This window comes from Pseudophryne corroboree, chromosome 3 (assembly GCF_028390025.1).
Source record: "Pseudophryne corroboree isolate aPseCor3 chromosome 3, aPseCor3.hap2, whole genome shotgun sequence".
Classification (NCBI taxonomy): Eukaryota; Metazoa; Chordata; class Amphibia; order Anura; family Myobatrachidae; genus Pseudophryne; species Pseudophryne corroboree.
Window position 1 is genome coordinate 648,974,711 of NC_086446.1, and position 16,155 is coordinate 648,990,865.

The 16,155-nt window shown below is 49.6% G+C and overlaps 1 long non-coding RNA gene across 1 annotated transcript in view; it reads right to left on the bottom strand.

The window, feature by feature from the left end:
• LOC135058118 (uncharacterized) overlaps positions 1-5,485 on the bottom strand; it is a 54,827-nt gene extending 49,342 nt beyond the window's left edge. The window contains exon 1 of the long non-coding RNA XR_010244617.1: positions 5,402-5,485. This is a non-coding gene — a long non-coding RNA (uncharacterized LOC135058118). The remainder of the gene's footprint in view (positions 1-5,401) is intronic.
• Between the last annotated feature and the right edge of the window lie 10,670 nt (positions 5,486-16,155).

The following is a 16,155-nucleotide window of genomic DNA, read 5'->3' on the forward strand; positions in this document are numbered from 1 at the left end:
GAAACTGTTGACGAGTCCTGAGTTTCACCCTATCTTCATGGAAGACAAGATAGGGACTTCTACAGGATAAAGCCCCCAATTCCAACACACGCCGCGCAGAAGCTAAGGCCTACAAAGTGACAGCCTTCCACGTGAGAAACGTGACCTCAGCCTCCTGTAAAGGCTCAAACCAATCCGATTGCAGGAAATGCAACACCACGTGAAGATCCCAGGGAGTCGTCTGCGCCAAAAAGGGAGGCTGGATGTGCAGAACCCCTTTCAAAAAGGTCTGAACCTCAGGGAGTGCAGCCAATTGTTTCTGGAAGAAAATGGATAAAGCCGAAATCTGGACCTTTAGGGACCCCAATCTCAGGCCCATGTCCACTGCTGCTTGCAGGAACAGGAGAAACCGTCCAAGTTGAAACTTCTTGGATTCACACCAAGACCCTTCCTAGCCTGTAACAGGGTAGGAATAACCGCGCTCGGTATACCCTTCCGAGCTTAGATCTGGCGCTCAACCACCATGCCGTCAAACGTAGCCGTGGTAAGTCTTGATAAGCGAATGGCCCCTGTTGTAGAAGATCCTCCCGAAGAGGCAGAGGCCGTGGATCTTCCAGTAGTAGATCCAGCAGATCCGCGTGCCAAGCCCTCCTTGGCCATTTCGGAGCAATGAGGATTGCCTGAACCCTTGTTCTTTTTACAAGCTGCAGAACTCTTGGAATGAGAGGAAGTGGAGGGAACACATACACTGACTTGAACACCCATGGTGTCACCAGTGCGTACACCGCCACTGCTTGTGGGTCTCTCGACTTGGAACAGTACCTTCGCAGCTTCTTGTTGAGGCATGAGGCCATCATGTCTATGTGAGGTACACCCCACCAACCGGTTACCTCCTCGAACACCTCTGGGTGGAGACCCCACTCTCCTGGATGGAGATCGTGTCTGCTGAGGAAGTCCGCAAAATGTGTGCTGCCTGAAGAAGACCGTTGTACACGGCTCTTAGCTCCAGGATGTTTACAGGAAGAAGAGATTCCTGACTTGACCACCGTCCTTGGAAGGTTTCCCCTTGAGTGACTGCTCCCCAACCTCTGAGACTTGCATCCGTGGTTAGAAGGATCCAGTTCTGAACCCCGAACCTGCGGCCCTCCAGAAGGTGCTGCAGTTGCAGCCACCAGAAGAGTGAAATCCTTGCTTTCGGCGACAGACGTATCCTCTGGTGCATGAGTAGGTGAGATCCCGACCACTGGTCCAGGAGATCCAGCTGAAAGAACCGAGCAGGAAACCTTCCATACTGCAGAGCCTCCTAGGAGGCAACCATTTTCTCCAAAAGGCGGATGCACTGATGAACCGATATCCGGACAGGCTTCAAGACATCCCGAACCATTGACTGTATCACCAATGCTTTCTCCACCGGGAGAAACACCCTCTGCACCTCCGTGTCGAGGATCATCCCCAGGAAAGACAGCCTCCTTGTCGGCTCCAGATGAGACTTTGGAAGGTTCAGGATCCAACCGTGCTCCCTGACCAGATGCATCGTGAGAGCAATGGACCTTAACAACTTCTCCCTGGACGATGCCTTGATCAGCAGGTCGTCCAGATATGAAATTATGCTCTCCCCCTGCTTGCGGAGAACCATCATCTCTGCCATCACCTTGGTGAAGGCCCTTGGTGCCGTGGAGAGACCGAATGGCAGTGCGTGAAACTGATAGTGATCGTCTAACAGTGCAAACCTGAGATAAGCCTGATGCGGCGACTAAATGGGAATGTGGAGGTACGCATCCTTGATGTCCAGGGACACCAGAAACTCCCTCTCCGCCAGACCTGAGATCACCACCCTCAGAGACTCCATTTTGAATTTGAACTCCCTTAGATAAGGGTTTAACGACTTCAAGTTCAAAATTGGCCTGACCGAACCATCCGGCTTTGGTACCACAAAAAGGTTCGAATAGTAACCCATGTTTTGCTGATGAGGTGGAACTGGAACAATGACTTCTGAAATTTCCAATTTTCGGATAGCTTCCTGTAGGCTAGCCCTGTCTGCCAGCAAAGCTGGCAAGCCTGATTTGAAGGATCGGTGAGGTGGAAGAGTTTGAAACTCCAGCCTGTATCCCCGGGACACAATATCCTGCACCCAGGGATCCAGGCCAGACGACACCCAGACGTGGCTGAAATGCCGGAGTCTTGCTCCCACCTTACCGACCTCCAAACTGCGCAGTCCACCGTCATGCTGAAGATTTTGAGGCACCAGAAGCAGACTTCTGGTCCTGGGAACCTGCAGGTGCAGGTTTTTTGGATTCAGCACGACCTCCTCTAAAGAAAGTGTTAGAGGGCTTGTTCTTTCTAGTCCTAGCAGGCCAAAAGGACTGTGACGTATTGGGAGAAAAAGGTTTCTTTGTAGCCGATGCAGCCGAGGGAAGAAAAGAAGACACCCGTGGTTGCCGTGGAAATCCACGCATCCAGTGCCTCCCCAAAAAGAGTCTGACCTGTGTAGGGTAGGTGCTCCACACTTCTCCTGGACTCCGCGTCCGCAGACCATTGGCGCAGCCAGAGACCCCTGCGAGCCGAGACGGACATGGAGGAGATCCCCGCAGCCATGGAACCCAGGTCCTTCATAGATTCTACCATAAAATTCCGCAGAATTCTGTACGTTACGTAAAAACAATTCAATGTCACCTTTGTCCATCGTAGCCAAGACTTCCAGCCTGACCACTTTGCTATAGCTTTAGAAATCCATGCACAGGAAATAGTAGGCCGCAGTATCGCCCCTGAAGCCGTGTATATGGACTTGAGCGTAATGTCAACCTTGCGATCTGCCAGTTCTTTCAACGCGGTAGATCCCGGGACAGGTAAGACCACCTTGTTTGACAGCCTGGAGACAGATGCGTCAACTATAGGCGAGGTCTCCCATTTTTTCCTATCTTCCTCAGGGAAGGGAAAAGCAACCAGAACCCTTTTTGGGAACCGGAATTTTTTCTCCGGGTTCTCACAGGATTTTTCAAAAATAGCATTTAATTCTTTAGATGCAGGGAAGATTAGCGAGGCTTTCTTATTATCAGTGAAGTAAGCCTCCTCAACCTGCTCAGGAATTGCGTCAGCAATATTTAACACATCTCTCATGGTCTCAATCATCAACTGCACCCCCTTAACAAGTGATGCCACCCCCTTCAACACCTCCCCATCACCGTCTGCTGTGTCAGAATCAGTATCCGTGTCATCCTGCGTAATTTGGGCAAGAGCACGTTTTTGAGGGTGTACCGCAGCGGGTCCCCGAGGGAACAGAACCGGACCATACCACCATAGCGGACTGTAAAACCTGAGTTGCATTCTCAGTCTGTGCAACCCTCTCACAAATCTGGGAAATAACCCCCTTAATAATCCAGTTCCCTAGCCGGGATATGCGCTACAACAGTGCAATCCTGATTACATGGCATTGGATCTTCCTGAGAAGATATATCCTCTGTAGCATATGATAGAGAGTCCCTAGACATGGCTGCTTGCAATCCCCACACACCCCACATACACACAGGGTAAGGGCAGACAGAGTTTCCCCCCAGGAATGTCAGAGAGACACAGAGATTGGAGCCAACCCACACACCGCGCCTATGAGGTACAGGGAATCCCCACCCCGCGCTGACTGTGCACCTTAATAGGTAGACACAGTATACACACAGCCTCCACCCCCCTTCTACAACCCCTTGGTACCGTACAGATAGCTGGAGTTGGTGTGGAGGGACAGCGCTGAAGACTGCAGGCAGAGAAAATGGCGCTGAACACTGCTGGGTCCGCTCTGAGAAGCTCCGCCCCTGAAGATGCCGTGTCTTCTCGCTCTTCACATGGATTATACTGGCCTGAGGTATATGCTGGCAGAGATCCGGGGACCCCGACAGGCTTGCTGACCAGTTCAGGGTGTAGGCGCTGGCTCAGGGCGCCCCTCACAGTGTGCCTTTGAGCTTCGGAGCGCGGTTAATACCGCGCTCCCTACCCTGTTGCCGCCATCTTCACACCGGCTCCCCGCATGCCAGGGAGGCCGGTGACTAACTCGCCACCTATCTTCTGGCTCTGTAAGGGGGTGGCGGCATGCTGCTGGGGTGAGCGATCCCCTGTGGGAGACAGCGGAGTAAGTGGCTCAGACCCCCAGGGCAGGCACTACTCCCCCCTTAGTCCCACGAAGCAGGGAGGCTCCCTGTGCCTATCTCTAATAAAAATAAAAAAACCAAAAGAACTCCTATGGAGCTCCCCTAGCTGTGACCGGCTCCTCCGGGCACGTTTTCTAAACTGAGTCTGGTAGGAGGGGCATAGAGGGAGGAGCCAGCCCACACTGTTAAACTCTAAAGTGCCAATGGCTCCTGGTCTATACCCCATGGTACTAATATGGACCCCAGCATCCTCTCGGATGTAAAAGAAATATTGAATTGCCCAGCTATGACTTGCCTGCTTTGTTAGTGTTCTTATCTCACGTCTCTTTAAAGGTAGAAAACTCTTTGTTTTAACAATCCGAAAGAGTGTCATAATTTTGTATTTGCAGTTTTGGGTGTAGTATGGTATGCCGGCGGCCGGGCTCCCGGCGACCAGCATACCGACGCCGGGAGCCCGACCGCCGGCATACCGACACCATGGCGAGCACAAAGGAGCCCCTTGCGGGCTCGCTGCGCTCGCCACGCTACGGGCACGGTGGCGCACTACACTATTTTATTCTCCCTCCAGGGGGGTCGTGGACCCCCACGAGGGAGAATATATGCCGGTATGCCGTGTGTCGGGATTCTGGCGCCGGTATACTGTGCGCCGGGATCCCGGCATTCGGCAAACTGAAGACCACCCCTTCTGGCATTGCAACTCCTCTGCTTCTTATCTTTGCAAGCCAGTGGTGGGGGGAGCAACCTCTGCTCTTGGGACTTAAGAGTGACATAGTGGCCAAACAACAATATCCCAGCAATACACTAGCATGTATGAAGCTGCTGGCTCCTTCGTCTTTGTTCCTGTGGCCAATGGTTCCTTAAACATAGACATACTAGGCAAATGCTTCAGCTTATCTAATGCTGGGGCTGCAGCTGCCAAAATAGTGTCAAGGTGGTGCAGAATTTGTAAGTTATTACTTGCAAAATGCAGGTTACATGCAATCTTATACCTTGCATGGAACCAACATGTAAAATGAGATGTTATTGCTCTCCCTATTTATCTGTGTGCTGGCAGCAGGATCTCCTGGTAAAGATCTGGAGTGTAAATATTATGTATTATAAAAGTAAATACTAAGTACTCTACCATGTATGTATGTATGTATGTATGTATTGTACACAAATACTGCAAGATTACTTATTTAACTCAAACAACAACTAAAAATCAGCATCTACATTGACCTATAGCAATAGCCTTAAAAAATAAAGAAATAAATATTTGCTTCTATATGGCTGTACTGTACTAATACCTGTAATTCTTTGTTTCATATATTGCAGTACATGATAAGACAGAGAACTCTTCGCCATCTGGCCAGTCCCCACGCTAAACCAAACATACATTCAATCAGCATTTCAACACAGTTATTGCTATGCTTTTTCTGAAAGGGCAGAGTCTAATCTGCATACAGCTTTTGCTTGTTTAACCCCATAGTTGCTTTACAACCAATTTTCATTTATAACATATGAGAAGTACTGTATTTATTCATTTTTGATTTCTATAGACGCACTATGACAAAGGATTGTTTTCTTGTGCATATATAAAGGGTAATTTGGAAACTAAAGTTGTTTCCCCACCTACCAGTGACACTTTAACCCTCAAACCATACTTGCCTACCTGACCCTCTCCATGAGGGAGAAAATGCTGTTCCTGGACTTTCCTGGTAATGTATGATTGCCATGACCTGTGGTGAGCTAGTTAATTGATAAGAAAGGTGTTTCACCACAGGTGATGGCAATCATACATTACCACAGGGGTGGGCAATTATTTCAGCTGAGGGGCCACTTGACATTTCCTGTCAGTATCCGAGGGCCACATACAAAATAGCAGCTCCCCCCACTTGCCAAAAATATAGGGACGTGCTTCATGTGGAAGGGGTGTGGGCAGAAAATAATACAGATTCATATTAGGCTGCACAATAGTCTCCATTATTCAAATTGCGCCACACAGCGCCACTTACACACATTACACCAGATAGAGCCCCTGTTACACAGTATGGAAGGTAGAGCCCCTTTTACACATTACAGCAGGTAGAGCCCCCTTTTACACATTAACATTTTATTTAGGATAATTATTGTGCAGCAAGCAAATTATCCAGTGTCTTATGGCCCCTGGGGAAAGGTGTGACACACTGATAGAACACGGGGAGGGGGGGGTGACAGTGACAGAACACAGGGTGTGTGACACGGTGACAGAACACGGTGGGGGTGACACAGTGACAGAACACGGGGAGGGGGGGTGACAGTGACAGAACACGGGGTGTGTGACACGGTGACAGAACACGGTGGGGGTGACACGGTGACAGAACACGGGGGGGGGGGGGTGACACGGTGACAGAACACGGGGGGGTGACACGGTGACAGAACACGGGGGGGTGACACGGTGGGGGTGACACGGTGACAGAACACGGTGGGGGTGACACGGTGACAGAACACGGGGGGGGGTGACACGGTGACAGAACACGGTGGGTGTGACACGGTGACAGAACACGGTGGGTGTGACACGGTGACAGAACACGGTGGGTGTGACACGGTGACAGAACACGGGGAGGGGGGGTGACAGTGACAGAACACGGGGGGTGTGACACGGTGACAGAACACGGGGGGTGTGACACGGTGACAGAACACGGGGGGGGTGACACGGTGACAGAACACGGGGGGGTGACACGGTGACAGAACACGGGGGGTGTGACACGGTGACAGAACACGGGGGGGGGGGGTGACACGGTGACAGAACACGGGGGGGGGGGGGTGACACGGTGACAGAACACGGGGGGGGGGGTGACACGGTGACAGAACACGGTGGGGGTGACACGGGGGGTGTGACAGTGACAGAACACGGGGGGGGTGACACGGTGACAGAACACGGGGGGGGTGACACGGTGACAGAACACGGTGGGGGTGACACGGTGACAGAACACGGTGGGGGTGACACGGTGACAGAACACGATGGGGGTGACTACGGTGGCAGAACACGGGGGGTGTGACACAGTGACAGAACACGGGGGGGGGGGGGGTTATATGTGACAGAACACGGGGGGGTTATACGTGACAGAACACGGGGGGGTTATACGTGACAGAACACGGGGGGGTTATACGTGACAGAACACGGGGGTAACATGGTGACAGAACACGGGAGGGGTTGGTACAGCGAGAGCTACAGATCTCTCCCCGCAACCTAACAACAGACTGACACCCCTGCGCGCACACACAAATATACGCACACTATCACACACACACACACACACACACACACACACACACACACACACACACACACCCCTTTCTTTCTTTCTCTCACTCACTTTTCCCAATAACTTACTGATCTGGCTGGCTGGCTGGCTGTCAGTGGCAGGAAGGATGGATCTGTAGCAGTCTGGCTCTTGTCCCGTGTAGCTCCGCCCCCTGAGGTCCCGTGTAGCCCCGCCCCTCCTCGGCACGTAGCTCCGCCCCTTTTCGGCTGAACCCAGCCGTTGTCACTGTGGACGGGAGGAGGCTGCTACAACGCAGCAGCAGGGGAGAGAGCCGAGGCGCCACCGGCAGCTTGAAGGTACTGCAGCTCAGAGCAATGACAAGCAGCTCAGCCGTTCGGGCCGCTTGTCATTGCTCGCTGGTGGGAGGCAGTGGGCCGGACAGGATCGGTTTGCGGGCCCCTACATTACCAGGAAAGTCCAGGAACAGAGCATTTTCTTCATCATGGAGAGGGTCAGGTAGGCAAGTATGCCTCAAACCACTTCTAAAATATACACTACTTTATCTTTCTGGCTTCCTTCTGCGATTTTCAACCATGTGATTATAAAGCAGGCAGAATTTTTTCTTTGTATTACACTGGGAAACAGCATGGCTTGTTGTGCCTCATGCAGCAGACACAGGGCCTTATTCGTTTGTACATACAGGCTTAGCATGTGCAATTTTCTTGGCTGCGCAACTGCTGATATTAACAAGTGAAGCTGCCACCCAGAAATGAACAGACACCCACTGGAGTCATTGCAAACTCCCTCACAACTGCGCACACAATTGCACAAAAAATAAGAATTTACTTACCGATAATTCTATTTCTCGGAGTCCGTAGTGGATGCTGGGGTTCCTGAAAGGACCATGGGGAATAGCGGCTCCGCAGGAGACAGGGCACAAAAGTAAAGCTTTCCGATCAGGTGGTGTGCACTGGCTCCTCCCCCCATGACCCTCCTCCAAGCCAGTTAGGTACTGTGCCCGGACGAGCGTACACAATAAGGGAGGAATTTTGAATCCCGGGTAAGACTCATACCAGCCACACCAATCACACCGTACAACTTGTGATCTAAACCCAGTTAACAGTATGATAACAGCGGAGCCTCTGAAAAGATGGCTCACAACAATAATAACCCAATTTTTGTAACTATGTACAAGTATTGCAGATAATCCGCACTTGGGATGGGCGCCCAGCATCCACTACGGACTCCGAGAAATAGAATTATCGGTAAGTAAATTCTTATTTTCTCTATCGTCCTAGTGGATGCTGGGGTTCCTGAAAGGACCATGGGGATTATACCAAAGCTCCCAAACGGGCGGGAGAGTGCGGATGACTCTGCAGCACCGAATGAGAGAACTCCAGGTCCTCCTTAGCCAGGGTATCAAATTTGTAGAATTTAGCAAACGTGTTTGCCCCTGACCAAGTAGCTGCTCGGCAAGGTTGTAAAGCCGAGACCCCTCGGGCAGCCGCCCAAGATGAGCCCACCTTCCTTGTGGAATGGGCATTTACATATTTTGGCTGTGGCAGGCCTGCCACAGAATGTGCAAGCTGAATTGTATTACACATCCAACTAGCAATAGTCTGCTTAGAAGATATAGCACCCAGTTTGTTGGGTGCATACAGGATAACAGCAAGTCAGTTTTCCTGACTCCAGCCGTCCTGGAACATATTTTCAGGGCCCTGACAACATCTAGCAACTTGGAGTCCTCCAAGTCCCTAGTAGGTGCAAGGCACCACAATAAGCTGGTTCAGGTGAAACACTGACACCACCTTAGGGAGAGAACTGGGGACGAGTCCGCAGCTCTGCCCTGTCCGAATGGACAAACAGATATGGGCTTTTTTGAGAAAAAACCACCAATTTGACACTCGCCTGGTCCAGGCCAGGGCCAAGAGCATGGTCACTTTTCATGTGAGATGCTTCAAATCCACAGATTTGACTGGTTTTAAACCAATGTGATTTGAGGAATCCCAGAACTACGTTGAGATCCCACAGTGCCACTGGAGGCACAAAAGGGGGTTGTATATGCAATACTCCCTTGACAAACTTCTGGACTTCAGGAACTGAAGCCAATTCTTTCTGGAAGAAAATCGACAGGGCCGAAATTTGAACCTTAATGGACCCCAATTTGAGGCCCATAGACACTCCTGTTTGCAGGAAATGCAGGAAACGACCGAGTTGAAATTTCTTTGTGGGGCCTTCCTGGCCTCACACCACGCAACATATTTTCGCCACATGTGGTGATAATGTTGTGCGGTCACCTCCTTTCTGGCTTTGACCAGGGTAGGAATGACCTCTTCCGGAATGCCTTTTTCCCTTAGGATCCGGCTTTCCACCGCCATGCCGACAAACGCAGCTGCGGTAAGTCTTGGAACAGACATGGTACTTGCTGAAGCAAGTCCCTTCTTAGCGGCAGAGGCCAGAAGACCTCTGTAAGCATCTCTTGAAGTTCCGGGTACCAAGTCCTTCTTGGCCAATCCGGAGCCATGAGTATAGTTCTTACTCCTCTACGTCTTATAATTCTCAGCACCTTAGGTATGAGAAGCAGAGGAGGGAACACATACACCGACTGGTACACCCACGGTGTTACCAGAACGTCCACAGCTATTGCCTGAGGGTCTCTTGACCTGGCGCAATACCTGTCCCGTTTTTTGTTCAGACGGGACGCCATCATGTCCACCTTTGGTATTTCCCAACGGTTTACAATCATGTGGAAAAAACTTCCCGATGAAGTTTCCACTCTCCCGGGTGGAGGTCGTGCCTGCTGAGGAAGTCTGCTTCCGAGTTTCCATTCCCGGGATGAAACACTGCTGACAGTGCTATCACATGATTTTCCGCCCAGCGAAAAGTCCTTGCAGTTTTTGCCATTGCCCTCCTGCTTCTTGTGTCGCCCTGTCTGTTTACGTGGGCGACTGCCGTGATGTTTTTCCCACTGGATCAATACCGGCTGACCTTGAAGCAGAGGTCTTGCTAAGCTTAGAGCATTATAAATTTACCCTTAGCTCCAGTATATTTATGTGGAGAAAAGTCTCCAGACTTGATCACACTCCCTGGAAATTTTTTTCTTTGTGTGACTGCTCCCCAGCCTCTCGGGCTGGGCTCCGTGGTCACCAGCATCCAATCCTGAATGCCGAATCTGCGGCCCTCTAGAAGATGAGCACTCTATAACCACCACAGGAGAGACACCCTTGTCCTTGGATATAGGGTTATCCGCTGATGCATCTGAAGATGCGATCCGGACCATTTGTCCAGCAGATCCCACTGAAAAGTTCTTGCGTGAAATCTGCCGAATGGAATTGCTTCGTAGGAAGCCACCATTTTTACCAGGACCCTTGTGCAATGATGCACTGTTTTTAGGAGGTTCCTGACTAGCTCGGATAACTCCCTGGCTTTCTCTTCCGGGAGAAACACCTTTTTCTGGACTGTGTCCAGAATCATCCCTAGGCACAGCAGACGTGTCGTCGGGATCAGCTGCGATTTTGGAATATTTAGAATCCACCCGTGCTGTTGTAGCAGTATCTGAGATAGTGCTACTCCGACCTCCAACTGTTCCCTGGACTATGCCCTTATCAGGAGATCGTCCAAGTAAGGGATAATTAAGACGCCTTTTCTTCGAAGAAGAATCATCATTTCGGCCATTACCTTGGTAAAGACCCGGGGTGCCGTGGACAATCCAAACGGCAGCGTCTGAAACTGATAGTGACAGTTCTGCACCACGAACCTGAGGTACCCTTAGTGAGAAGGGCAAATTTGGGACATAGAGGTAAGCATCCCTGATGTCCCGGGACACTATATAGTCCCCTTCTTCCTGGTTCGTTATCACTGCTCTGAGTGACTCCATCTTGATTTGAACCTTTGTAAGTGTTCAAAAATTTTTTTAGAATAAGTCTCACCTAGCCTTCTGGCTTCAGTACCACAATATAGTGTGGAATAATACCCCTTTTCTTGTAGTAGGAGGGGTAATTTAATTATCACCTGCTGGGAATACAGCTTGTGAATTTTTTCCCATACTGCCTCCTTGTCGGAGGGAGACCTTGGTAAAACAGACTTCAGGAGCCTGCGAAGGGGAAACGTCTCGACATTCCAATCTGTACCCCTGGGATACTACTTGTAGGATCCAGGGGTCCTGTACGGTCTCAGCGCCATGCTGAGAACTTGTCAGAAGCGGTGGAACGCTTCTGTTCCTGGGAATGGGCTGCCTGCTGCAGTCTTCTTCCCTTTCCTCTATCCCTGGGCAGATATGATCTTATAGGGACGAAAGGACTGAGGCTGAAAAGACGGTGTCTTTTTCTGCAGAGATGTGACTTAGGGTAAAAACGGCGGATTTTCCAGCAGTTGCCGTGGCCACCAGGTCCGATGGACCGACCCCAAATAACTCCTCTTCCTTTATACGGCAATACACCTTTGTGCCGTTTGGAATCTGCATCACCTGACCACTGTCGTGTCCATAACATCTTCTGGCAGATATGGACATCGCATTTACTCTTGATGCCAGAGTGCAAATATCCCTCTGTGCATCTCGCATATATAGAAATGCATCCTTTAAATGCTCTATAGTCAATAAAATACTGTCCCTGTCAAGGGTATCAATATTTTTAGTCAGGGAATCCGACCAAGCCACCCCAGCTCTGCACATCCAGGCTGAGGCGATCGCTGGTCGCAGTATAACACCAGTATGTGTGTATATACTTTTTATGATATTTTCCAGCCTCCTGTCAGCTGGTCCTTGAGGACGGCCCTATCTATAGACGGTACCGCCACTTGTTTTGATAAGCGTGTGAGCGCCTTATCCACCCTAAGGGGTGTTTCCCAACGCGCCCTAACTTCTGGCGGGAAAGGGTATACCGCCCATAATTTTCTATCGGGGGGAACCCACGCATCATCACACACTTTATTTAATTTATCTGATTCAGGAAAAACTACGGTAGTTTTTTCACATCCCACATAATACCCTCTTTTGTGGTACTTGTAGTATCAGAAATATGTAACACCTCCTTCATTGCCTTTAACGTGTGGCCCTAATAAGGAATACGTTTGTTTATTCACCGTCGACACTGGATTCAGTGTCCCTGTCTGTGTCTGTGTCGACCGACTAAAGTAAACGGGCGTTTTAAAACCCCTGACGGTGTTTTTGAGACGTCTGGACCGGTACTAATTGTTTGTCGGCCGTCTCATGTCGTCAACCGACCCTTGCAGCGTGTTGACATTATCACGTAATTCCCTAAATAAGCCATCCATTCCGGTGTCGACTCCCTAGAGAGTGACATTACCATTACAGGCAATTGCTCCGCCTCCTCACCAACATCGTCCTCATACATGTCGACACACACGTACCGACACACAGCACCCACACAGGGAATGCTCTGATAGAGGACAGGACCCACTAGCCCTTTGGAGAGACAGAGGGAGAGTTTACCAGCACACACCAAAAAACGCTATAATTATATAGGGACAACCTTATATAAGTGTTTTCCCTTATAGCATCTTTTTTATATATTTCTAACGCCAAATTAGTGCCCCCCCTCTCTGTTTTAACCCTGTTTCTGTAGTGCAGTGCAGGGGAGAGCCTGGGAGCCTTCCCTCCAGCCTTTCTGTGAGGGAAAATGGCGCTGTGTGCTGAGGAGATAGGCCCCGCCCCTTTTTCGGCGGCCTCGTCTCCCGCTCTTAACGGATTCTGGCAGGGGTTAAATATCTCCATATAGCCTCCGGAGGCTATATGTGAGGTATTTTTAGCCAAAATAGGTATTCATTTGCCTCCCAGGGCGCCCCCCTCCCAGCGCCCTGCACCCTCAGTGACTGCCGTGTGAAGTGTGCTGAGAGGAAAATGGCGCACAGCTGCAGTGCTGTGCGCTACCTTTAGAAGACTGAGGAGTCTTCTGCCGCCGATTCTGGACCTCTTCTTACTTCAGCATCTGCAAGGGGGCCGGCGGCAAGGCTCCGGTGACCATCCAGGCTGTACCTGTGATCGTCCCTCTGGAGCTGATGTCCAGTAGCCAAGAAGCCAATCCATCCTGCACGCAGGTGAGTTCACTTCTTCTCCCCTAAGTCCCTCGTTGCAGTGATCCTGTTGCCAGCAGGACTCACTGTAAAATAAAAAACCTAAGCTAAACTTTTCTAAGCAGCTCTTTAGGAGAGCCACCTAGATTGCACCCTTCTCGGCCGGGCACAAAAATCTAACTGGCTTGGAGGAGGGTCATGGGGGGAGGAGCCAGTGCACACCACCTGATCGGAAAGCTTTACTTTTGTGCCCTGTCTCCTGCGGAGCCGCTATTCCCCATGGTCCTTTCAGGAACCCCAGCATCCACTAGGACGATAGAGAAACAAAGAACATCGGGTATAAGGTTGGTCTATGGCTACACAGACTGGACATGGTAGTAGCGATGAAGGCTCCATATTTTGGCATGTATGAGCTCACAGATAACTGTAAATATATGCCCCGAAAAGACGGCCATGACACGCCAGCATTTTTGCAACCACTCCCCGTGACACCTCCAAATGGTCACTTCCTGTCAACCACTTTCCCATGTAATGCTCATTGCGAATGGGATAGCGGCAGCACCTTGACCCATGTGCAGTGCAATCGCAGCACATGCGCAGTCTGCTGATAATCGCTCACTTGTGTGAACATCGGCCATAGCGTACAAACATGAATTACACCCACAGTATTTTCCAGAGAACTGCTTTGCATCATACCCCGTAAATCTATTTTCCATATGACGTACAAACATGGCTAAAAAAGCCCAGATGGGCCCAAAAGAGGTAAATCAAATGTATAATTTAACTTTATTATCTATTTAATAAAAAAACAAAAACACAAACCTATTTTCTTTGGTAACATGAATCTATTTTTGCCTTTTCACACTTGAATGTTGAGTGAATATTTTCCAGATCAGGGTCTCTCAGCTGTTTAGGAATGCATCACACAGATTCTACACTTAAGGGGGGTACTCACGGAGTGATCGCTGCTTAAAATCTAAGCAATCTGACTAAATTGCTTAGATTTTAAGCAGTGATCACTCCGTGTGTAGTGTGTATCCCTCACAGTGATAGCAATGCGCAGCCCCGCGCATCGCTATCGCTGGTGCTAGATCTAGCAGGTCGCTCACTTCACCAGCTGGGTGAAATGAGCGCCCCCCCCCCCGTCTCCCTCCGCACACATCTCTCCCCAAATCGTGCCGTGAATACGCCCCTTAAAAGCAAATCTGTTATCACAACCTTAGGGAGCAGAACAATTGGGTCCACACCTGCCTAGATTGCAGTGCTCTTTGACTCTTAGGGTATATTTACTAAAAGTCGATTTTTCATCAATTTAGACTGATTTCAGGGGTGGTAACACACATTTACCTAGAGGACAGGAAATCTCCGTCCTCTGACGGAGATCCTGACTTCTACCCTCCCCTGTAACAGCGGCGTTTGGAGAAATGGAGGCCATCACTACCCCTAAACGGCATCAGACTGTCAATCATTTGCAGTGTGATGCCATACTGCACATGTGCATTACGGGGGTGTAGTATGGTATATATCACCCGCAGTGCGAGTCCGGTGCATGCGCAAAGTACCGAATGTCAGTAACTTGCTGCAAGAGCCGATACTCATCCCACATCTGAATGAGGGCTCTGGTCCTTGCCAGGCTTGCTGAGACTCATGGGTCTGCTCTACCCGTAGCTTCCAGGGTCCTATCACTGTGTGCCAATGGCTGACTTGCATTAAGGTTTGGTGTGGTTTAAAGATCTGTAAAGGTTACATTTTGTCTATTTACCTTGGGTTCCAATTCGGTTTGACATACTTTAGTAACATTCAGCAAGTACTGTAGGTCATAGGCATATACAGATGATGTGAACAAAACAAGAAATACCAACTGCGCTGACATATAAAATCAATTTTTATATTAGTTAAAATCAATGGCACAAATACACATACACAAATTAAAATAATACGGCACTGATGATGCCAAGAAAATGGTATTGATAATGAGCCTTAATAAGCCACTCTCTGACAACAATTATTCACTCAGTGCAGTCTTTGTGCAAAATTGCCGGCATATGCAACTAATTGCTGGAAGATGGAAAAAGTCCTGCAACACATGCGTTTGAATAAATGGAATGGCGTCCAGGTAGTGAAGAATAGTTACCAAGTCCCTGGTGGTAATTCAGCCGGGTTTCCCACCTAGCGGGGTTCTGGAGTGATCTCTCTATCCCACGCAGTGAAGATAGTGGTTCTCCCTTTATTAATATCCACACTGAAGGGACTGGAATCTCCTGATGAAAAACAAAGTCCTGTATAACGCCTGCAGGAATCCTCAGGAACGCCCTGGTCAAAGATGTGGGCCCCCTAACGCGTTTCACTGTCACTTGGCAGCTTTATCAAAGGTGATATAACACTGGCTCTACCACCTTTATATAGGGGCTATAATAATCACACATCATTAACACATGTGCAACTTGTGCAAATACATATATACAAAATAATAAAAAACAATCTAATACTCTTTGAGCAGCAGCAAGAAGACAGACCCTTCCATTTTCTATCAATAATCTCAAAAATCGAGATTTATAAACCATAATTTAACCAAAAATGTATATTCAATTTATTTAGGCCGATCACATGACCTCAATCACATGATACCTCAGCTACATGGGCCGGATGCTTATTGGTCCTATCCTATCCACAAAACCCCGTTCCCATGGATACCATTAGTCGGCCTATTCCACAGTTCTATGTCCCGGTCACGTGACCGGGTGGCATGCCCAAATAAGGAATTCCGCCACTTACTTCCG